Here is a 25,067-nt window from a genome sequence, read left to right on the forward strand (position 1 = left end):
TGTCATTTTATCAGTAGGCTAATTGATAAATGGACACCCTCATAAGAAATAACATATATTAAAATCAGTATGATAAGAAATGCAGAAATTGATGGATTGGCAAAACAAGCAAAGTAAATAAATTTGTAAAAATAACAAATAAGGGTACAGTCTTGACAAATTAATTGGAAAGTTGTTCCAAGTTAAAATTTAATTATGGTTTGAAATAGCAATTTAAACATTTGGAAATCTGGAACAATTTTGGACTCCTTTATTCTCTTAGTATGTGGAGATAGGATAACATTGTATTCAGAAAGCCACTCTGAGAAATTTGGTTTCCAAGAAGGAAACCATTCAAAATATTAACAACAGGAGGGGAGGATCCAAGATGGCAACTAGAGGGCAGAAGCAGACAGCATGAGCTCCATAAATCAAAAATTTTGCTGAGATGCTGGAGCCACACTTGGCAGAAAAAAACCACCAAGAAAAATCAAAACTCTGACACCCTGAACCCCCAGCCTGTGCAAAGCTTCTCCACACCACGTTACACTGAGAAAATAGGAGGGGTCCCACGTCACCAGATGCTGGCTCCAAACCTGCTTGGGAGATTCAGACCAACAGGTGGGCAAATAAGTGGCACGCGGTATTCCCACAGATTCTCCTGGGATAAACCAGCATAGCCCCCTGAACTGACTCCCTGCCCCTCAAAAAAAAAGGAAAACCAATTGAATAATAAACAAGGAACTGAAAAGGAATACGCAAGAGTGGGCAGGGTGCTCTGAGCACACTGGAGAAGGGGGGAGGGGCAAGGAGCTGATCTCCGCACAAACTTTCAGTAAACAAAGACTGGAAAAGCACAAGGGCCTACAGTGGCCAGGTGATAAGCTGCTGTCTGAAATAGGGCAGATAACAGTCCACAAAGCTCATATCCTGAGCCAGTGAGCAACATCCAAAGTCAAATGACACTGCAAAATTGAAAAACAGTCAGCAGACCACCACAATACGCTGACAGCAGAGGGCTGGCTGATGGATCTCTGACCTTGCGCCAGAGAAAGGGTGTGAGGCAAAGAAATAAGCCCCCAATAAACCAAAACAGTGAAAACCCAACTCCAAAGCAGGACAGCTAGTGGGCCACAGAGCTGATCTCCAGAACCTGAGGATGAGCCACACCTCACTGAAGAAGGAGCTGACTATGCAGCTGCCGCTGAAAGATAGGAAAAAACTGGCAAGTGTCCCCAACCACCTGGTGAGACTAAGACACAGTTTCTGCTTAAATACTACCACCAGGACTGGATGCTGAAGGAGTAACACCAGAACTACTGAGACTAAAATTCTACTGTTCCTGAACCTGGAATTTTTTTTTAATGTGTTTGTTTTGTTCCTTGTTTGTTTGTCCACCACCTCTCCCTGTTGATTTCTTTGGTTCTCTCTTTTCTTTCTTTCTTTCTTTCCTTAGTTTTACTATTGTAAGTTATCTAATACTAAATTACACACAGACCAGGGACAGAAACAGCACCAAGCGGAGCAATGGGAAGATGAAAAAGGGATGTAAACCATTCTCCCCCCAAAATAAATTAATGCAGGATTCAGAGGGAAATGAAGAAAATGGATACCCAGTTCCAGACTCCAACAAAACAAAGATAAATGACACCAGGGAACCCAGCGATGCCCACAAGAACATTCTGAAAGAAGAAATCCAGTAAGTAATCACTGAGAATTTCATGGAGATGTTACTAGACATTGTCAACCAAAACACACAGGAGGCATGCAAGAAATAAAGAATATGAGAAGACACAAAAACAAATAAATGAACTCATAGGAGCCCTAAATAAATACCAAAGTGAAATAGAGAGCACCATAGAGAGATAAATGAATTAAGGGTGAAAATTGACAATATTAAAGAGTAAGTAACCCATGTTATGGAAAACCTCAGAGTAAAGAATGAAACAGAAATACAAAACACAGTGGAAGGCCACTCCAGCAGACTAGAACAAGCAGAAGACAGGATCTCAGAACTTGAAGATGAAATGGAAATTAAAGGAAAAACTGAAGAGCTATTAGTCAAACAACTCAAGACCGATAAAAGGAATATGCAAGAATTCACTAAATCCATCAAAAGACCAAACCTGAGAATCATGGGCATTGAAGGAGGAGAAGAGGTGCAAACAAAAGGAATTCGTAATATATTTAGCAAAATAATAACAGAAAACTTGCCAAATCTAGAGAAAACTATGCCCATTCAAGTACAAGAAGCCTCCAGGACACCAAACAGACTTGACCAGAATAAAACTATGCCACGACATATTATCATTAAAACAACAAGCACAGAGAATAAAGAATATTGAAGGCTGTAAGAGAGAAAAAACAAGTAACTTACAAAGTAAACCCATCAAAATCACAGCAGATTTCTCAATGGAAACCTTAAAAGAAAGAAGAGCATGGAGTGAAATGGAAATAACTTCAACCCTGGGATACTCTACCCAGCAAAACTATCATTAAAAATAGATGGAGCGACGGTTTCCAAGAGGCAACTAGAGGGATGAAGCAGACAGCATGTGCTCCTTAAAGTAAAAATTTTCCTGAGATGCTGGAGACACACCAGACAGGAAAAACCACCAAGAAGAGGCAAAACTTCGACACTTCCTCACTCCCAGCCACACATAGCTCCCCCCACATCACGGTACATGGAGAAACCAGGAGGGCTCCTGTGCCGCCAGGCACTGGCTCCTAACCTGCTTGGCAGATCCACAGGTGAGCAAATAAGTGGCACGAGGTTCTCCCACAGCCACCCCTGAGAAAAATCAGCATAGCCCCTGGACAGACTGACCCCCACCCTGCAAAAAAAAATAATAAATAAGGGACTGAAAAAAATGACATATAGCAAAGAGGGTGGGACATCCTGAACTCCGGAATAAGGGGGAGGGGCACTTTCCCATGTGGCACACTCTGCAGGAGAAGGCAGGCATAGCGCCACCCCATCCAGCGTGCTTGGAGAGGTGAAGGCTTCCAACAGAGGCTGACAAGCAGCATGCTCTGCCGTAGAGTGGGGAAGGGGAACTCCCCAAGCGAACGGTAAATAAACAAGCCTGCAGAGAAGGCGGGTGTAGTGCCACCCCACCATGTCCAGTGTGCTTAGAGAGGGGAAGGCTTCCAACAGTGACTGACATGAGGCACACTCCACTGGAGAGTGGGCAGGGCACTTCCCTGAGTAAACTGCAAATAAATAAGGACTGCAATTGCAACAGGCTGGTAGGGCCATACCCTGGAGAAAAGAAAAGGGGCAGGCGTCCCAGAAAACCTTAAATAAACAAAGCCAGCTGGACTAGGTGAGTGTGATGACTCATCTCTGAGAACTGTAATAAATAAAGCCCACAGCAGCAGCCAGCTGACAGTAGGTGCCAAGTGAGCCTCACCCTCAAACAGAGCAGGTAAAGGTTCACTAAGCTGTCTCCAGATCCAACCACCTGGAGAGATAACCACAGGGCTACTGATTAAATACCAACACCAACACTGGATGCTGAAGGAACAACACCACAACTACTAAGACAGAAACGGTGTGGTTTCTGGAACTGAAACTTTTATTCTTTTATAGTTTTAGATACTTTTTCTATTTTTTTCCTTTGATGTGATAATGACAGAACTACTACTCAAACACCAACTGGATGCCAAAGAAGTAACACTAGAAACAGAACTATTAAGGCTGAAACTCTATTGCATTTGAACCCAGGTTCTTTTTTTCTTCTCCTTCTCTGTCTCTCTAATGCCTGTTTAGCTCACTGCTGATTAGTACATTATGTCTCCCTGTTTATTTCTTTGGCTCTGTATCTTTTTTTCCTTCTCCTTTCTTTTTTCTTTACCTTCTTTGCTTTCTTTCTCCTCTTACCCTTCCACTCTAGATACCATCAATTTTACTATTACTAGCTAGACAATACTAAATTGCACACAGTACAAGGACAGTAACAACAGCAAGTATAATAATTGGAAGACAGAAAAAAGATGGAAACCATTTCCCCCCAATAACAAATTAGTACAAGAACCAGAGGGAAATGAAGAAGACAGAAGCCCAGGTCCAGACTCCAATGAAACAAAGATAAACTATGACAAAGAATCCAATGAAGCACACAAGAACACACTGAAAGAAGAAATCCTGCAAGTAATCAATGAGAACATTATAGAGATGATACTGGATAGGGTCAACCAAAATGTACAGGAGACACTCAAGAAATTCCAAGACAACAAAAATAGAGAATTTGAGAAAGCACAAGAACAAATAAAAGAAACTATAGAAGCACTGTATAAACACAAAAGTGAAACAAAGAACACCATAAATAGGGAGATAAATGCACTCAGGATGAAAATAAACAATATTAAAGAGGAAGTGACCCAGGATTTAGAAAACAGAATGAAACAGAAATGCAAAACAAAATGGAAGGTCAATCCAGCAGACTAGAACAAGCAGAAGACAGAATCTCAGAACTCAAAGATGAAATGGAAATTAAAGGAAAAACTGAAAAACTACTAGCCAGACAACTCAAGACCTGTGAAAAGAAAATGCAAGAACTCACCGACTCCATCAAAAGACCAAACCTGAGAATCATGGGCATTGAAGAAGGAGAAGAGGTTCAAACAAAAGGAATTCGTAATATATTTAACAAAATAATAACAGAAAACTTCCCAAATCTAGAGAAAACTATGCCCATTCAAGTACAGGAAGCCTCCAGGACATGAAACAGACTTGACCAAAATAGAAATACCCATGACATATTATCATTAAAACAACAAGCACAGAATGTAGAGAAAGAATACTGAAGGCTGTAAGAGAGAAAAAACAAGTAACATACAAAGGTAAACCCATCAAAATCATAGCAGATTTCTCAACAGAAATATTAAAAGCAAGAAGAGCTTGGGGTGAGGTCTTCCGGGCACTGAATGAAAATAACTTCAACCCCAGGATACTCTACCCAGCAAAACTATCACTCAAAATAGATGGAGCAATAAAAGTTTTCCATGATAAGCAGAAACTAAAACAATATATGACCACAAAGCCACCTCTACAAAAGATTCTTCAAGTGATTCTACACACAGAAAATAAAAGCCAACATAACAATGAAAGGACAGGCAGCACCAAACCACAGGAGAAGAAAAGGCAAGAGAGTAGAGAATAACATCGATTTAGCTACACACAATCAAACCCTTAAACAACTAAGACAACTAAATGACAGGAATCACCACATACCAATCAGTACTAACACTCAATGTTAATGGCCTTAATTCCCCCATCAAAAGACACCGTTTGACAAATTGGATTAAAAAGGAAGATCCAACAATTTGTTGCTTACAGGAGACCCATTTCATCAATAAAAATAAGCATAGGGATAGGGTGAAAGGCTAGAAGAAGATTTACCAATCCAAAGGTCCCCGAAAACATGCAGGAGTAGCAATACTTATCTCGGACAAAGTACACTTCAAACCTACACTGATAAAATGAGACAAAGAAGGATATTCCATACTAATAAAAGGGTAAATACATCAAAAGGAAATAATAATTATCAACCTATATGCACCCAATGTCAAAGCACCCAATTTCATCAAACATACCCTCAAGGACCTAAAAACATATATAAACTCCAACACAGTGGTAGTGGGAGACTTTAATACCCCTCTATCACCAATAGATAGGTCATTCAAACAAAAAATCAATAAAGAAATCCTAGACCTAAAACATATCATAGAGCAAATGGACCTAGTTGATGTCTCCAGAACATGTCATCCAACTTCTACACAATACACATTCTTCTCAGCAGCCCATGGAACCGTCTCCAAAACTGACCATATTCTAGTGCACAAAGCAAGCCTCAGCAAATATAAGAAAACAGAAATAATGCCATGTACTCTATCTGATTATAATGTATTAAAACTAGGACTCAACAACAAAAATAATAACAAAAAACATGCAAGCAGCTGGAAACTGAACAACACGTTGCTCAGTGACCAATGGGTCATTGATGAAATAAAAGAGGAAATTAAAAGGTTCCTGAAAGTTAATGAAAATGAAAACACAACCTATCAGAACCTATGGGACACAGCAAAGGCAGTCCTGAGAGGAAAGTTTACAGCCATGAGTGCGTATATTAAAAAGGCAGAAAGATCTCAAATTAATGACTTAATGTTACATCTCAAACTCCTAGAAAAATAAGAACAAGCAAATCCCAAAACAAACACAAGTAGGTAAATGATAAAAATAAGAGATGAAATCAAAGAAATAGAAACAAAAGAAAACCATACAAAGATTTAATGAAACTAAAAGTTGGTTCTTTGAAAAAATACACAAGATTGATAGACCCCTGGCAAACCTGACTAAAATGAGGAGAGAAAAAACTCAAATCAGTAAAATCAGGAATGCAAAAGGGGAGATAACAATAAACACCATAGAAGTCCAGGAAATCATCAGAGACTACTTTGAGAACCTATATTCTAATAAATATGAAAATCTTGAAGAAATGGACAGATTTCTTGATACTTATCATCATCCAAAACTGAATCAAGAGGACATTAATCACCTGAATAGATCTATAACACAAAATGAAATTGAAGCAGTGATAAAGAGTCTCCCCAAAAAGAAAAGTACAGAACCTGATGGATTCTCTACTGAATTCTATCAGATGTTTAAAGAAGAACTGATAACCAACTCTCCTTAAATTGTTCCACGAAGTAGAAAGGGAAGGAACACTGCCTAACTCATTTTATGAAGCTAGTATCACACTCATCCCAAAATCAGGCAAAGACACCTCCAAAAAGGACAACTATAGGCCAATCTCCTTAATAAACATTGATGCAAAAATCCTCAATAAAATAATGACAAACTAAATTCAACATCAGAAAGATCATTCAGCACAACCAAGTTGGCTTCATCCCAGGGATGCAGGGGTGGTTCAATATACACAAATCTATAAATGTAATAAAGCACATTAATAGAAGCAAAGACAAAAACTACTTGATCATCTCAATATATCCAGAAAAAGCCTTCAATAAGATCCAACACCACTTCATCATAAAAGCTCTAAGTAAACTAGGAATAGAAGGAATGTACCTCAACATTGTAAAGGCTATATATGACAAACCTACAGCCAACATTGTACTTAATGGTGAAAAATGAAACCATTCCCCTTAAAATCAGGAATGAGACAAGGATGCCCACTATCTCCACTCCTATTCAACATAGTACTGGAATTCCTAGCCAGAGCAATTAGGCAAGAAGAAGAAATAAAAGGAATACAAATAGGTAAAGAAACTGTCAAAATCAAAATATCTCATTTGCAGATGATATGATCCTATACCTTAAAGACCCCAAAAACTATACCCAAAAACTCCTAGACACCATTAACAGCTATAACAAGGTGGCAGGATACAAAATCAACTTACAAAGATCATTAGCTTTTCTATACACTAATAATGAACAAAAAGAGAAAGAATATATTAAAACAATTCTATTTACAATAGCTTCAAAAAAATCAAATACCTAGGAGTAAACTTAACAAAGGATGTGAATGACCTCTACAGGAGAACTACAACCCCCCAGAAGAAAGAGATAGAAGAAGACTGTAGAAGGTGGAGAGATCTCCCGTGTTCATGGATTGGTAGAATCAACACAGTAAAAATGGCTATACTACCAAAAGCAATCTACATGCTTAATGCAATTCCCATCAAAATCCCAATGACATTCATCACAGAGATTGAAAAATCTACACTAAAATTCATTTGGAAACACAAGAGACCATGAATAGCCAAGGCAATACTCAGCGAAAACAACAATGCTGGCAGTATTAAAATACCTGACTTCAAACTGTATTACAAAGCAATAGCAATAAAAACAGCATGGTACTGGCACAAAAATAGACATGAAGACCAGTGGAACAGAATAGAGGATCTGAATATGAATCCACACAACTATACCCAACTTATTTTTGACAAAGTTGCCAAAAGCATACAATGGAGAAAAGACAGCCTCTTTAAGAAATGTTGCCGGGAAAAGTGGTTATCTGTCTGCAAGAAACTGAAACTAGATCCATGTTTATCACCCTGTACTAGTATCAACTCAAAATGGACCAAGGACCTAAATATCAGACCTGAAACTCTGAAGTTAGTACAGGAAAGAGCAGGGAACACTCTGGAAGTAATCGGTATAGGCAAGGACTTCCTCAATAGAACCCCAGCAGCTCAGCAACTAAGAGAAAGGATGGACAAATGGGACTTCATAAAATTTAAAAGCTTGTGCACAACAAAAGAAATGGTCTCTACACTGAAGAGACCACCCACAGAATGGGAGAAAATATTTGCCAGCTATACATCAGACAAAGGACTGATAACCAGAATATACAGGAAACTTAAAAAACCTAAATTCTTCCAAAATCAATGAACCAATAAAGAAATGGGAAACTGAACTAAACAGAATTTTCTTAAAGAAGAAATTCAAATGGCCAAAAAAACACATGAAAAAATGCTCACCATCTCTAGCCATAAAGGAAATGCAAATCAAAACCACACTTAAGATTCCACCTCACCCCTGTTAGAATAGCCATCATCAAAAACACCACCAACAACAGGGGTTGGCGAGGATGTGGGGAAAAAGGAACCCTCTTACACTGCTGGTGGGAATGTAAGCTGGTGCAACTACTCTGGAAAAAAATTTGGAGGCTTCTTGAAAATCTAAACATAGATCTTCCATATGGACCAGCAATCCCACTCCTGGGGATATACCCAAAAGACTGTGACACAGGTTACTCCAGAGGCACCTGCACACCCATGTTTATTGCAGCACTATTCACAATAGCCAAGTTATGGAAACAGCCAAGATGCCCCAGTACAGATGAGTGGATTAAGAAAATGTGGTATTTATACACAAAGGAGTTTTACTCAGTCATGAAGAAGAATGAAATATTATTATTCTCAAATAAAGGGAAGGAACTGGAGAACATCATTCTGAGCGAGGTTAGCCAGGTTCAGAATACCAAAAATCATATGTTTTCTCTCACATGCGGACTTTAGATCTAGGGCAAATGTGGTAATGTGGTTGGACTTGGGTCACATGATAAGGGGAGAGCACACACGGGAGGTATGGGGATAGGTAGAAAACCCAAAACATGAAAGTGTCTGATGTCTCCACTGCAGAAGAACTAATACAGAAACCTTAATGCAACAGAAGGTGATCGGGATCTAGTGAAAACGTCAGGTAGAGATGAATCCACTTGGGTTGTAACACATTTGTACATGGAAGCAATGCTAGGAATCTCTCTGTGTAGCTATCCTTATCTCAACTAGCAAAAATGCTTTGTCTTTCTTATTATTGCTTATGTCTTCTCTTCAACAAAATTAGAGACAAGGGCAGAACAGATTCTGCCTGGAAGTGGGAGCGAGGGGTAAGGGGGAGAAATGACCCAAACAATATATGCACATGTGAATAAATGAATAAAAAATTAAAAAACAAAACAAAACAATAACAGGAGGTATACGATGGAATGAGTGTGTTACAAAGGTTTCTAGGTATCTAGAGATTTTTAGAGATAACTAGAAGATGATGATGCACCCCAGCCATTCCCAGTGGCCGGAAGGAAAGACGAGAGAGGACAGGAAGCTTCAGGGTCCTTTGACTGAACTTCACAGACCCAGAGACCAGGTAAAGCAGCAGAGGGCTTGGCTCCTCAGGGCAGGCTCAGTGGGGGAAGGGGAGGGTCACTAAAGGCAAAGAGCCCCAGCACAGGCACTTGTGAAAAAATGCATGCCGAGCTAGTTGCTGTGAGTGTCAAGCACGCTATAGTCAGGGGCCTCTTCTCAGGGGTGTGTTAAAGTTGGTACAAATTGATGATGTCTGCACACTTGGCAATAGACTCTTCCTGAAGGTCAGCAGGTCAGGAGCTGGCAGAGCATGTGGTACCCTGGAAGGGCACCACCTGTCCAGGCTCCTTTTCCACTTTGTCTTTTATAGAAAGGGCAGTGGCAGGCAGATGAACTTGTGTGGGGGACCTGACCTGCCCAGCAGTTTTTGGGAGGAGGCTGCAGTGGATGTTCTTACCCAGGAAAACCAGTTTCATGTTCTAATCATATAGTCTTTGTGTTGTGAGACTTTTCATCACTGTGACAAAATACCTGGGTGAAACAACTTAAGAGAGAAGATTTATTTTGGCTCACAGTTTCAGAGGTGTCAGTCCATCATGACAGGGTTGAGCAGCTACCATGGAAGAGCAGAGCAGCTACATCATGGTGGCCAAGAAGGAGAGAGACAAGAGGGAGGGAGGGAGAGAGAGAGAGAGAGAGAGAGAGAAGGGGAGGGGCTTGGGATGGTGCCACTCACATTCAGGTAAATTATTTCCCTTCTCTGGAAACACCCTACCAGACACATCCAGTGTGATTTACTAATCTCCTAGGTACTTCTCAATCCAATCAAGTTGACAATCAAGATTAACCATCACAGTCCCTAAGCCTCAGACTGTCCCCACTCCCCAGTGATTAAGTGACCCAAAGGCTATGCATGATTTCATCTCTTGTACAGGATTCCACAGACTATGGCAGCTTCACTGAATTCCCATTGGGGAACGCCTACTGCTGCTGACTCTTAGATAGAACATCCACAAAGAATGAACTTCTCTTTTTAGTAACTGCAAGCCACAGTTTTTGAGTCAGGTCCAGAAACCTGTACAGCTGGCCTTATGGTGCCTCTGTAAGACTCCAAGGCTGACCTGTGGAAAGAGGGGCTTCTGATAAAGTCCAAGGGCTATGGGACTTGGTGAGACTTGTGTCTTGGGCCTATCTCACTGGGCAAAAATAACCATTGTCTCCAGTTCTTTCAGGAGCTCTTGGAGAGCTGTGTTTAGGGAAATGCTAGGCAGAAAGCACTTGCACAGAAAACCCTAGAAGCATCATTTCTAGTGGGTCTTCTGTTTGTTATAACTGAACACAGTGGTTTGCTGCTTGGTGAGTTCAAAGCTAAGAAAGATAGTCAGGAGATAAAAGAATGAGGAAAGGTTTATTATTTGCAGAAAGTAAGGAGACTGCGGGAGATAATTGCCAAGGAAGTAGTTCTCTGAGGAAAGAATGCAAGGGGCTTTTATCGGGGGGAACTCAGCATACTCCTAAAGAGCTACATATAGAAGCAGGCACAGGGCTGAGCATTTGAAGCATGCTATTTCATATATCACATGCTCCAAAAATGGTGCATGGGAATGACGGAAAACTTAGTATGACAATGAGCAAAGTTTGCTCTAGGTCACCTGAAAAGGGAGAATCAGAATGACTCCAGTTTTGACTGGTTCCTTGTTAGATGTCTCTGGAGAGCCTTATCCTAAACAAAGAAATTAAAAAACAACTTTGAAGGCAAAGTGACAGTAATTTAAAAGACCTTACTTTTCCAGCAAGCATAGGTACCTGCACATGAAAGTATGTTAATGGTTAACAAGGGGGCCTTCAGATCAACGTCCAGAGGTGAGCTCAGACACTTGCTCTTTAGAATGTAGAAGGACTCACTGAGGGTCCCCAGAAATAACACGGAAACTTTGAGGGGGAATTGTATTGACAGAGGCCACAAGAGTGACAGTTCTGGACGTTGATGATTAATGAAGCTCAAATTTTAAAATTTAAATCCTTAAGCATGGTTAGGAGAAATCCCCCCCCCCAAAAAAAAATCACACAAACTACAGATTAACGTAGCTGGTCACTGGTTAAAGTGATGAAAACACATTTTATTCAGAATACTCACAATACGGGAAAGAGTTGAGCTATTTCATTTGTCCAGAGATGACCGGATGTTTTAAAGGGAGAATGAGGGAGAGGGTGAGGGAGGCTCAGGAGCGATCAAGAAGCCAATAGTTATGAGTGCTGTCAGTGTGAAGGTGGGGCCAGGCCCATCTGTTTCAGTGGAGCTTGGAGATGGGGCTCATGCTTCCTGATGATCACATTTCAAAGCAGTCTCGCAGAGGTCCTTGGAGAGGCACTTCAGAGTTGTGAGACATACATAATCACCATCTTAAGCTCTTTTTGTAAATGCTCTAAGAAAGAGAGGTCAGGGGCTGATCTACCCTCAAGTGTTGGCTGGAACAGTCAATTTTCCTGGTGGCCTTGAGTTTTCTCAGGCAGGCATGGTTGACATAGTTCTATGCTGTTAGGAACTGAGAGTTCTACAGTTCTCAAAAATAACCCCATAAATCTGAATAGGATTTTAGCACATATAATCCACATCAAAAGGATAATACAGTCTTCTGAGTATATTCAGCTTATGTGCAAATTAATACTAATGTTTTTAAAAGCAATACAATTCTCTCATGCCTACTGGCCTTTAACAAGTGCAAAGGGATGTGGCTAATGTGTGGAAGAGTGAGAAATGAAGTCTTCCCATGTGTGGAGACACATTCACCTCTGTGTCTTTGTATATAGTGATTGAGAGATGCAGGCTGTCAGGGAAAATAGGTTGTGCTGATGCAGACTGTACATTTCGGAAACTAAAAGTGTGGGAGAAAAAATACAACCATCTAGATCTGCAAGTCAGAGATCATCTGTGCCTAATTACAGGGAAGTAGGACGAATGGTCAATACATCTTTGCTGCTTTTGTAGATGCTAGTTGATTACACTCTTACTTCCTGTGCAGGCAGCATGGTCATCCACTTGCAATTTTATATAGATTAAAAGAAGCGTGTATTATGATTAAAGTGACAATGTCCCACTGACACAAGGATTAATAGCATCATTCTATAAAAAGAAATTTTATTCAGCCACATTGTATATAATATGTGAACCATAAAAAATATAGACTCAGTCTCCTCATAAATTAGATATTAATAAAATTGTCTGCTTCTGTGACTAGCAGCCAGAACCAAAAAAAAAAGCAGCTGGGAGAATCAGAGAGGAATTTATAAATAACAATAAGGTTACTTATATGTGGGCTTGTAAATTTTTTCTGTGTTTTTAAAAATTTTAAATTATGGTGTGGGCCAGTTAAACCATTAACCAACCATCATAATGCAAAAAAAAAAAAAAAAGAAAGAAAAGAAAAAAGCTACAGTGATTTTTACCAAAAGTATAATTTGGATGCAATAAAAGCATAGATGGTAAGAATAAGTTTGAGGAATTCTGGAAGTGCCTTAATAACATATAAAAAATTCCGATTACTCCAGAAAGTTCCCTCTTGGTCCTTTCCAGCTGACTGATGCTTCATGAGGCAACCGCTGTTTAGATTTTTACTGTTGCAAAAGCTTAGTTTATCTAGTTCTAGAGCTTTGTATGAGTGGAATCATTTAGTCTGTGCATGACCTGGCTCAAGATAATGTCTGTTTTATGTCTCAATAATACATTTTTTTCCTTTAATTGCTGAGTGATACTCCACGTATAAAATGAAATCTTTGTGCAATTCATATGTGGATGGATATTTGGGTTGTTTTGAGTCTGGTGTTAGGGTGGAAATAAAGGTATTAAGAACACTCCTTCAGTGAATATGGTTGATGCACTCTCTATGCAAGAATTAATAGAGAATTTTTAAACTTGCTGAAACCACCATAAGAAGGGGACTAAGGTAGAAAGAAGAAAAAGAGAGGAGATAAACCTATTCAGGTTAAATACATATATACATGGAAGTGCCACAAGGAAACTCCCTGTGTAGATAAACAAGCAAAAATGTCATTTTTTTCTTTTACAAAACTGGAAAACAGGAGGGCAGAACAGGTTCTGCCTTGGGGGTTGGTACCAGTGGGAGGGGGGAGGAGATGGGATAAGGGTGGAAGAGGGTGAATTTGGTACAAATACTATGTACACATGTATGTAAATGGAAAAATGACATCTGTTGAAACGATCCCAGGAATTGGCAGAGGAGGGAGGATAAAGGAGAATGGTGGAGGAGGTGAATTCAAGTATGATATATTTGATATATTGTTAAGTATTTTGTAAATGCCACAATGTACTCTCACACAGCACAACAATAAAACAAAACCCATTCCTTCATAAATCTTTTGTGGGCATATTCTTTCCTTTATTTTGAGTAAGTACCTAGAAATGGATTTTCTGGATCCATAAGTTAAATGTATGTTTAAGAAATTGTCAAATGGTTTTCTAGAGTGGTTGTACCTATGTCTATTCCCCTCACCCCCAAGCAGGGCATGAAAATAGGGCGTTCTCCACTGGAGGTCAAGCACTCTGTAATGCCAGGCTCTGGCATTTCAGTTACTGTAGTGTGAGGCAGTGTCAGCTCATGGTTTCAATTTGTATTCCTTGACAATGAATGAGCATCTTTGCATCTATTGGCCATTCCCATAGCTTCATTTTTAGGTAAAATGTCTGTTCAAATATTCACCATTAAAAAAAGAAACTGTGAGTGTGACTCTATTACAGCTCTGATTGTGAGCTGTTGGAATTTTCTGTAAGTTCAACAAACAAGCCCTTTACCAGATTTATGTATGTTGAATCTTTCCTCCATTCTGAACCTTTTCCTTTTATTTTCTTAATTGTCTCTTCTGAAGAACAGAATTTGAGAAATTGAGTCAAGTTGTTTATTCATTTTTCTTCTTTCATAGTTAAGGCTAGGGAACTTTGTGTCCTAAGGAATCTTTGTCTAACTCAAGGTTACAAAGATATTCTTGTCTGCTCTATAGGGCTCATATTTTTAGCAGTTACATTGTATACAACATTTAAAAATAAATCTATGTGATACTTGCTGAGGAATATCAGAAAAGTACTTACATGAATGCCAAAAGCTAAGTGCTACCCATCTTTTGGTTTGAAGGGAGAATAAACTGCTCATTACTTTAGCCTCATCTTCTAGCACTAGCAATCCAGAGGGACATGAAAAAAGGAAACTATATATAGTGATTTTTTTTGAGAAATATGAACTATCTTTGTATGTCTTGGGGTGTCTTTGACACTCTTTAGCCAACAGACAGAAATGGTTTCCTTTTAAAGTGCTTGGCTGTTTTCTGGAGGGATTGCACTTGGAGATCCATTACAAAGTGAAGATGGGGAGAGCAGCTGGATGTGCCCTGGTTCTCAGCCAGGAGGAAGTGATTACGGGAGGGTACACACTGTATGTCCCATTGGAGTTGGTGTTAGAACATGCTTCTAAGGCAAAGTCTCCAAATCAGATACTGTCTGTATTACAATATGTCCAAATACATGAATTACACCCTTTTCCTTTTCTTTAAAAAGGAAAAAGCAAAATATTTTTTGTCAAATGAGCACTGAAGAATCTCATCTTAGACTGCTAGACTTAATAAAAACTTCTGGACTCAGGGTGCTGTAGTTTAGATTGCACATATCCCCAAGGGCCATGTGATGAAGGCTTGATCCCCAGCCTGCAGTGCTATTGGGAGGTGGTGAACTTTTAGGAGGTGGGGCAGTAGAAGGAAGTTGAGTATTGGGTTTCATCCTTGAAGGGAAGAGTGGAACTTCTACCTCTCTCTCCTTTTGCTTCTCAACTACTTTGAGAAGAACAGGCCTCTTCTTCTGTGCCCTCCCACCATGATGTACTGTGCTGCTATTGGTGCAAAGCAATAGGGCCAAGCAAACATGGACTGAAACCTCTGAAACTATGAGCCAAAATAAACCTTTCCTCCTGAAAAGTTGTTTATCTTGGATATTTTGTCATAGCAACAGAGAAGTGATCCACACACAAGGCTAACATCTGAGTCTGCAAGATTTGGGCTCAGGTAGCCCTTGGCTGTGGAGCCATTTGTAGTTAAAACATGGAAATTGGGAGCTAGGGATGTAGTTTAGGGGTAGAGCGTTTGCCTGGCCAGTGGAAGGCCCTGAGTTTCATCTCCAGTGCTGCCAACCAACCAACCAACCACCACAACAAAATCCCATGGAAACTGTTTCTTTCAACTATGGAGAAATATATCTTGACCAGTGGAGTATATTTTTTAGATAATATTTAGCTTTTAAGATAGTTTCCCCTTCCTTAACTACCAGTGCGCTATAGGACTTTTCTCATGCCTTTTGCACATTCTACAGGAGTATCACTCTAGTGTGTAATCATAGAAAGAGGAAAGGTCTTGAATCATGGCACCGCCATTTCTGACTTACTTAATCTCATTAAGTTTTAATTTTTCCATCTGTGAAGTGAGAATGATTTTATAGTTTGGTACTGAAAAATATTGATAAAAATGTCTGTGAAGTTACATGTGAGCATTTAAGTTTCTCAAGCTTTCTTCTGGACTTCCTGCAATGCATGTATTTATACTGAGAATCATCAGGAGAAAAGACTGAAGAAGCAAAAAGCAGGGGAAATACAGGCAAATGGTTTTTGTTAGTTAGTTTAGGAGGTCTTTAGTTAAAGTGATACATTTGAGTGATCCACAATGCATTGCTTACTATAATGAACACATCAATTCCAGCAACAACCTGGGATGAACAAGGGAGGAGCATCTTGGGCAATGGAGGAGATTCGCTCCATTCATGGTAGGTAGTTCTTAGCTAAAAGGTTGGCCAGTGCTCCATAACCAGAATGGAGGCAAGGGCGCTGATTCTGCTCATGCCTGCAATATCAGGATGGGGATGGACAGGGGAACAGAGCCCTCTAACAATAGGCGTCCAATACACTGGGTGCATTGTATTTGGGTAACATAGATGTTGTAAGGATCAGAAGAGTTAGGTTAGTATGTTACCAATTGGCTGAGTATTCTTTTGCTCAATTTGGATAGAATTGACAAAAAGGAAAAGCACACTCTTTGCAGTTCTTAGTATCGGCAGCTGTCCTTGCTGCTCTCCAGGCCAGCTGAGGCCAGCCACCACCTGAAGACTTCTGGAACTCTGCCACCAGCCTGGGACTAGTAGCTCCTGAGCTTTCCTTCACTATCTGCCATCCTCTCCTATCCCCTGGCCTTCAGTGTTACTGACTCTTCAGGACCAGCTGCTTTTATTGCAACCAGCTCAGCCTTCCCTACCTGAGACAGAAATCATGAATCAACAGCACATGACTGTTCAATAGAGGCTTTACGAGAACTTTTGCTGCAGGGAGAGGGTACCTTTGCTTATATAGAGAAAAATGGCAGGCTCATGCATGCACAGTTCCATGGGCAGGGGAGGCGCTTCTCACAGACCTGATTTGGGATATCTGAAGTCCATTAATGTCATTTGGAGAGGCCACGTCATCTGGGGCAGACCCACTACTGAATGCCATGGTTAAAGCAGATCTCCTGGAGCAGTCATGAGGTGCCTGTTGTAGCCGCGACTGGATCAAAGTTTTTCAGTGCTGCAGCAAGATGTTTGGGGAAGATCTGACAGAAAAATAAAAAGTACCTCTTGGGTAGTCTGGCCCTTCTACCCTGTCCCATTCATGCTGTAACAGGAAGGTCAGGGGACAGCCACTGAAGACCTCAGGCAGTACCATCAAGACAGCTGGTTCTCAGATCTCACTGGTAAGATCCTGGTAGAGTTCTCAACGAACAATTCTGTCTGCAGAAGCATGAGGGTTCACAAAGCCAGAGCCCTTGTTGGACTTGCTTGTGTCCTGGTGTGGCCAAAATCATCTCCCAGAACATTGGCTCTCCTCAGAGTCACACTGCATGTCCCCAAGTACCTCTTTCAGAAAGAGACATCGGGGGGCATGACTCCTTGTATCTCCCTGCCACACCCAGGACATACTGGGCACTTTAGTAATCCTGCAACACTTAATCTTCTGCTATCCACACACTGGAGGTACCTTCATGAAGTGTATTTGTTGGGTTTTACAGAGACAAAGCCTCATACCAAGGCAGGTGTGCTAGTTAGCCTTTCTGTCACTCTGACAAAATACCTGGGTGAAACAACTTAAGGGAAGAATTCATTTTGACTCACAGTTTTAGAGGTTCAGTCATGGTTATCTGGCTTCATTGGTTTTTTTCTTTGCATAAGTCACAAAGAAGCAGGGAATGGTGGAAGGGTATGGTGGAGGAAAGTTGCTTACCTCATGGCTGCGAGAGAGAGAGAGAGAGAGAGAGAGAGAGAGAGAGAGAGAGAGAGAGAGAGAATATGTCCATGGACAAGGTATATCCTTCCAGGACATGTCCGTAGTGATGACTTGCTCCAACTGGGCCCCACCTCCTACTTTCTACCACCTCCCAATAATACATGGTCTTACGAATCCATCCAGGGAGGGATTAAGCCATTGATTAGGCAAGAGCCCCCAGGATCAAATCACTTCCTAAAAACTCATTGGCTGTCAACAAGCCTTTAATACGTCAACTTTTGAGAGACATTTCAGATTCAAATTATAGTATAGGGTTAACATTTAGACTCAGGTCTTTCTAACTTCCTGGACTTGCTGCTCTGTGCCTGTTCATTTTTGATTTTCTGTACACATTTGTGCTCATGCCAACAGCTAGAAAACAGTGAGCTGTTAATTCTACAGTGTCACCAAACTTCTTGGTGTCCTTGTAAACTTTCTGGTGAAGAAGTATCTTCATAGAATGTTAAGCAGAAATTCCAAAACTAAGAGGACCAAACCCACACTGTGATCAATACTTTGGCAACTTTGTATACAAGCCTGGGTAAGCCGTCCTCCATTTTCCATTCTTTCTCCTTTAATTTTTAAAAATACTGTTAAATGCCCCATTTGCATATATCACATCGAGTCCTCACACATCCATGATTATGTTCTACAGGTCTCTGCTATATTTCCAGTTAAGGTGGAGGCAGCCACTATTTTGTAGCACACACACCTCTTTCTGGTTATTCAGCACATTCTAAGTGCTGTGGAAAAGGATTTTGCAGAGGCAGTTGAGGTCATTCATCCATTAGCTTTGAATTAATCAAGAAGGAGCTTGTCCTGGGTGGGCCAGAGCTAATCAGGTGAAATCCTATACAAGAAACCCCTTCCTAAAGACATGTATTTCAGGCTTGTTTCTGTGGTACTTCAGCCTACTCTGATATCACTTTCTATCTGCAGGCATCTTAGGCAGTGCCCTTAACTGAGTTAGTCAAGCACTCTTTATAAGTATATACACATGCACAGAATGGTACATACTTACTCTTCTGTGGAACCCTGACTCAAGCACACCTTTTCTGTATTTCGATGACAGCATGTCTTTAAATCTTGCTCCAAATGTTATTTTCTTTTTTATCTTAAATGCCATGGTACATCTTTCAATATTTCTGCTAATCATCAATAAAATAATTTATTTTTCATGTAAGAAGTATATTCACTCATGGAGAGCAATGATTATCACACTTTGCTTGTGGAAATGCTTCAGTCTTCTCCACAGAGTTTGGGAAATGCTTATTTAAAATGCTCTACATTTTATTAGGGCCAAATATTAGAATAATTTTTGAATTTCTCTTACATTTCAGCACCATGAGTGCTGTGGGGTTTGGTTCTAAGTTTTAAAGCTGACTGGGTGTTTTATTTCTAGGCCTCACCAACATTTTATACTGGCTGTCATAGCCTGTAGCATTGTATACTTTTCTCAGAAATCTTAATAAACACCCAGGAACAAGCTGTACCTCATGAATGTCTAAGGGCACATTTAGTATGTATTGACTCAGCAGAAGTGCCTTAGTCTTTTCTAAAAGGTCAGTGAATAGTGAGATTGTCCAAGTCTGGAACAGAGCTGGTCCTAGGCTTCAGTGAACAGCAAGATGATTGGTGACAACTCTGACAGTCTCTCGAAGACCTGCAGATCTTCTGCCAGCATCTTGTTGTTGCCTCATTCCCAAGCTCAGTTCCACAAGCAAAGCCCGTAATTGCAGTTTGGGTGGATATGTTCACTATCCAGAGCTTTCTAGAATACCAAATGTGTTCATATAAAAACAACTTAGACTTGAGAGAGGTAGTTGAGAGTTGGCCATGGGTCCTTAGAGTTGTTCTGTGTTCTTGCGGAGTGTGCCAGTCTGCAGGTCTTGCCTGACTGCATTTATAGAGTTGGGCACACAGCAGGTGCTGGGGACCACAGCATCACCACCATGTCACTGCTTGCTTCCCCAAGGTGGGGGGGGCGAATGGCTTGTTGGCTCCTTGTCACAGTGATGTTAATTGCTCAAAAAGTGCCTAACCTTGCTTCCTTTCCCGTCATGTACCCATGCTATACACAGACATTTGTCTGTATATGATGTGTCACCTGCCTGGGGCATGAGAACCAAGGGATCCAGTGAAAACATGAAGCTCTGTCTGTTGTTACTGCTATGAATAATTAAGTCCTTTGTCTCTGACCCAAGAATCTTTTGTCTTTTCCCAGAATCTAAGAAATACTAATGAAAATGGGAATAGACACCTAAATATGGTCACAACTCTAGTTTTTAGCCCAATAACTAACTCAATTTACTAACCAGCCTTTCAGTTATTCACATTTTAAAAAGAGGTTTGTTTTCCTTCTCTTTCTCTTTTTTATCCCTCCCCTCCATCCTCCATTGAAGGAAACTCAAGAATGTCTTTATAGCTCTAGACAAAGTCATCATGCTCCTCTCCTTATGTCACTGACCACAGGAATGAAGGAATGTCCAGAACAGTAAGAGATACAACTCTGGAGACTCACTCCATCACATCAGGAAAGCACTGAGATACTTGGACAGTAAGGGTGAAGGCTCCAATGAGATCATCCTCAATTTGGTTCCCAACCACAAAAGCGATGGAGTCTTTCCAAATGTTCTGTTACAAAATCAGATGGAAAGGAGGTTCTGTGGCTGTCATTGAAGTGGCAAACTCTTGACCGCACTACCACATTTAGCATGTGCCTCTGGTTTCTGTTGTCCCTCCTACTTCCCCTCAAACTTCTAACACCTTGTCCCCCTCCTCATCCTTAGCTTCTCACTTCACTTAGAAAATCAGAGAACTCTAAAGATAATCTCATCCACACACTTCCTCTCCCACCTCTCTCCAGGCACACCACAGACTTTGCTTTTCCATCTGTTACTATCAGCACTCCCGAGGTGTGGTCCCCAGACCAGCTGCACCACTGTTACCTAGAAACTTGTTAGAAATGCAAATTCTCAGGTTATTTCCCAGAACTAATGAATCCACAACGATGGAAGCATGGCCTATGTTTCCCCCAGCCTTCTGGGTCACTTTGTGGTGTAGAACAGCTGGTAAACCACCATTGCTCCCTTGATATTCTACCTCTTTCCTTATCCAAAAATGTCACTGCAGAAAATTCTTTTCTCTCTCCAACATCATCACATTTTCTTTTTGTATTTCATCATTGCCACTGACACACAAACATGATGCTGTGCCTCTACTCTGAAAACAATAAACATCCACAGAACCTCACCTTCTGATGATTGCACCATTTTCTTCTTCTCTTTTCAACAAAACTCCCTGGAAACGTTGTCTAGACTCAGTGCGATCATTCCTCCTTCTTGTTCTCTTCCCCAGCTCATGCCCACCAAAACTGTACCTGTCAAGAACAATTATGACCTTCACTTACTAAGTATGGTGCTCAAATCTCAGGCCTCATTTACATGACCCCTCAGTAGTATTCAACACAGTAGATCACCTCATCACCATGGTTACATGATGGTCTATAATATTCACATACTCTTAATGACACTCATCATGGCTTCCTTCCATGAATTGGCTGTTTCTTCTCAGTCTCCCCTCTTTTCTTTTCTCCATAGTATCTGCTGACGCAGGGTCCCCTATCCAGACTCAATCCCTCGATGATTTCACTATCATTTATGTGCTTATGACTCCTAGATCATCGATCTTCTGACTATCTATGTGACATAGCCCTTTGGACATATGATAGACATCTAACTCCCAGCATTTCCAAAATTAAACCCTTGATGTTTCCTACCAAACCCTGCTTCCTTTAGTTTGCCTTATTGTCATAGCTTTTAGATCATAAATTCAGAAAAGCTATTTTTGATGTCCCTCTGTCTCTCACAGTCCCTATTCCATTCCTCAGGAAATCCTACTGACTTTATTTTCAAAAATATATTTAGTATCAATTACTTCTTAATTTTCTACTGTTGCCACCAAGGAAAACCTAAACAAACCCACTAGCTTCATTTGCTCTTAGTTGACTTAAAAATCACTAATTTTGGATGTCACACAACTGAGCAATGCATTATTTGTATCTCACCAGCTTTTCTATAGAGAATACTTCTGCCATTTTGGTTATGATGATAAGAGTTTACTAGGTTACTTTTCATGTACTTGAAGGCCATTTTTACTGAAAACACTGACTCTTCACTTGAGCTTGCAGATGTCCAATGAGTGACTGGAATGAGATGAAAGTGCTTGGAATCTTTGTCTTCATATTGGGTTTGCTTCCTTTGCTGCCTTAACCTTTGAATTAGATTCTACTCAGCTCTGCATGAAGATGTGTGGGTTATTGAGAAATGTTTTGCTTAGAACTATAATACAAGGTTAACTTGATCTAGATTTGCCTAGTCCCTTTCTACTCTCAAGATTAAAGATACCTACCAGCCACCATGACCAGAAACACCAGACCATGAAAGGAGGGAAAAAAGATAGTCCCTGAGTTCTTGAATAATCTCTGCCTATCTTAGAAAGAACATAAATATTCCTTCTTTTTATTGCCCTATCTTTTTTCCTCATTGGTCTTTCCCTATATCTGTAAGTTCTCAACTACCAGGCATTTTGACAAGTTGATTTTTGAGCAAAGCTTCTACGTCTCCATTCTTTGGCCATTTTAGCCCCAAACACTCACTCTCAGACATTGGTGTTTCCACGGGATGAGCTTCTGGACCTGGGTTCATTAACACTGCCACTACCCTAGGACAACTAACCATTATTTTTGCCTAGATATTTCAAGAATCTTCTTTTTTACTCAATCCTCCCTATCCATCCAAATTGTAGAAGCTTCTTCTATAAACAGAAGTTGAATATGTCTCTCCTCTGTTGGAAATTCTCCACAGCTTCCACATTTCACTTAGTATAAAAGCCAGTTATTTCAAAGGCCTACCACCCCTATAAGATCTGATTGTATCCCTCTAATCTTATTGCCTTCTCCTTTTCCCCAGACCTACTGGCTTCCTTGATGTTTCTAGAAACCAGCCTCCTACTCGCCCCCACTATAGGGTCATTACCTGGCAGCTCCCTCTGCCCATGCTCCTCTCTGACACACTGAGGTGGTTTACTTCTTCATCCCCTAAAATCACCTTTGTGGTGATACCCACCCTGACCACATCATAACTGATTCTGCCCCCACATCTTCTAAAAATCTTTCCTGCTTTCTGCCCACCCCCAGCATTTATCTAACATACTCTATGATTTACCTATTAAGTTTATTTATCGCTGCCTTCCCTGTACTAGAACATAAGCTCCATGATGGTCCCCTATTTGTGACATTGAGAACAATCCTGTCACATTGTAGACTCTCAGTAATGTCTGTTGAATTGATAATTTTCCTCTCATGGCCAGAAATAGGGCATTTCCTTCAACCCCACATTCCAGGCAGAAAAAGAAGAGTAAAACAAAAAAGAAGGAAGATAAGGAGAAACAGGAGAAGGGGAAGAAGGAGGAGAAGAAAAGAAGAAGTAGAAGGAGGGAGGAAAGGGTAAAAAAGGAGGAGGAGGAAGAAAAAGTAACTACTTTATGAAAATACAAAAAGGAATTCAGAACCTCTGCCTATGACTCACTGGCTAGAGCTGAATCATGCAAGGGTGAGTTTTTAAATTGAATGTCCTGTCATATTGAATAAAATTTGAATTTTTCTCCAGTAAGAAAGATGGAGAGAATAAATATTGAGTAATTAACTAGTAGCATCTTCAAAAATGTATCTATGTAATCTTTGGAGCCTCCCTTTTCATGGATTACTGTTTCCTTTTCATAGACACAGTAAGATGCTGAGGCTGAAAGGGATGAATTGCCTAAGGTTATATGCAGGCACATTGAAGAGCCAAGTTTGAACTCTGATTTCTCTCTCCATTCTGTTATTGCCAATGATCAAATATGATTGCTAATTCTCTCAATTCCTCTTAAGTAGTTTAATCAACTAACACCTGTGTTTAAGACACTAAATACTCTAGATACTCTGAGTGGATAAATTTGACTTTTTGCCATTATGAATGGTACATTCCAATAGTCTTGGTGAGTTACAATCACATGAAAAGATGAGTAGCAATTTAACTACCCAAGAACTCCAAACTGTCAGAGTTTAAAGAAAGAGGCTGGTCTGAGAACATGTTGGATCTCATAGGTAAGAATAGGGAGGGATGTTTAGGTAGCAAGAAAACCATCTCTGTCTTCACAGGTGATATATCCTTGCTCAGGACAAACTCTGAGAAATGACACTGGGGAGATTAATTATAACTTTAATGCATTCTGACACAAATAGAGACAGATGATTTTAATAAGCATGATGTAGGTAGATTTTCCAATTGGTAAGGTGGGTGAATATGAATTTATAGCCATCTCACCTCATTAACAAATAGAAAATTATTCAGTTGGTAAAGTCAGGGATGCAGAATACCCTGAGGGCAGGAGATATATTCTTATGGTATTCTTCTTGTGGGGCATTTCATGCATCACACCTGTGGATTCTATATGCTGCCACATATAGAATGACATTTCAGTAGTGTTGATTTCTTAAAAAAAATAGATCAGGTGTTTGCGCTATGAACAACCCCAGCTGCTCTTGCTACCATGGTTGACTGCGGCATTGCTGCTGTACAAGCCAGAAGACATCATTCCTGAGCTGGTCTAATGGGCCCAACCATCTTACTATGTTTCTCAAACCCTGCCCCAGAGTTGTTCTGATGCCTATCCTCAGGCATCCAACCCATGTCATGCAGTGTAGACAGCTACCTTCAGTTCTTGCTGCTTTGGCCAGAAGCAAGAGTTCTACTAGGCTGATGGGAAAATTCCTATTTTGCCACTGACCTGCATAGGTAGAGGACTTGCAGCTTTTGGCACAGCTGGCTGGGTGGCACCGTGTGAAGTGTCACAAAGAGAATAACCTATTCTCTTTGTTGGTGAACTAGATGCTCTGAAAAGAAGCTCTGAGTTGTTCATCACTCCCAAAACAAGTGGTACAGGAGAGCAGGTGTGCTGAGGGGATGAGCCCCACGAGTGTGGTGAGGTTGGTTAGTCCCACCACACTGGTGAGACAAAAACAGACTGTCCATCAGTGGAGGGAAGAACTGCCTCTCAAGATGCAGTTGTGATTCTCAGCCTAGTCAC

At 40.5% G+C, this 25,067-nt stretch overlaps 2 long non-coding RNA genes across 5 annotated transcripts in view; one reads left to right on the forward strand and one right to left on the reverse strand.

Annotated features, from left to right (window-relative positions):
• Nucleotides 1-25,067, reverse strand: part of LOC141422443 (uncharacterized) — a 129,112-nt gene that overhangs the window by 94,539 nt on the left and 9,506 nt on the right. For 3 of the 4 annotated variants that reach the window (XR_012446976.1, XR_012446977.1, XR_012446975.1), the window contains exons 2-3: nt 21,190-21,315; nt 17,050-17,226 (exon numbers count right to left, since the gene is read on the reverse strand). This is a non-coding gene — a long non-coding RNA (uncharacterized lncRNA). Of the gene's footprint in view, nt 1-11,625; nt 17,227-21,189; nt 21,316-25,067 lie in introns of those variants that run through there. The other variant, XR_012446974.1, reaches the window with a different exon arrangement.
• Nucleotides 1-25,067, forward strand: part of LOC141422444 (uncharacterized) — a 98,253-nt gene that overhangs the window by 28,563 nt on the left and 44,623 nt on the right. The gene's annotated exons all lie outside the window — the stretch shown is intronic.

The sequence above is a fragment of the Castor canadensis genome, chromosome 4, assembly GCF_047511655.1.
Source record: "Castor canadensis chromosome 4, mCasCan1.hap1v2, whole genome shotgun sequence".
In the NCBI taxonomy this organism is placed as follows: Eukaryota; Metazoa; Chordata; class Mammalia; order Rodentia; family Castoridae; genus Castor; species Castor canadensis.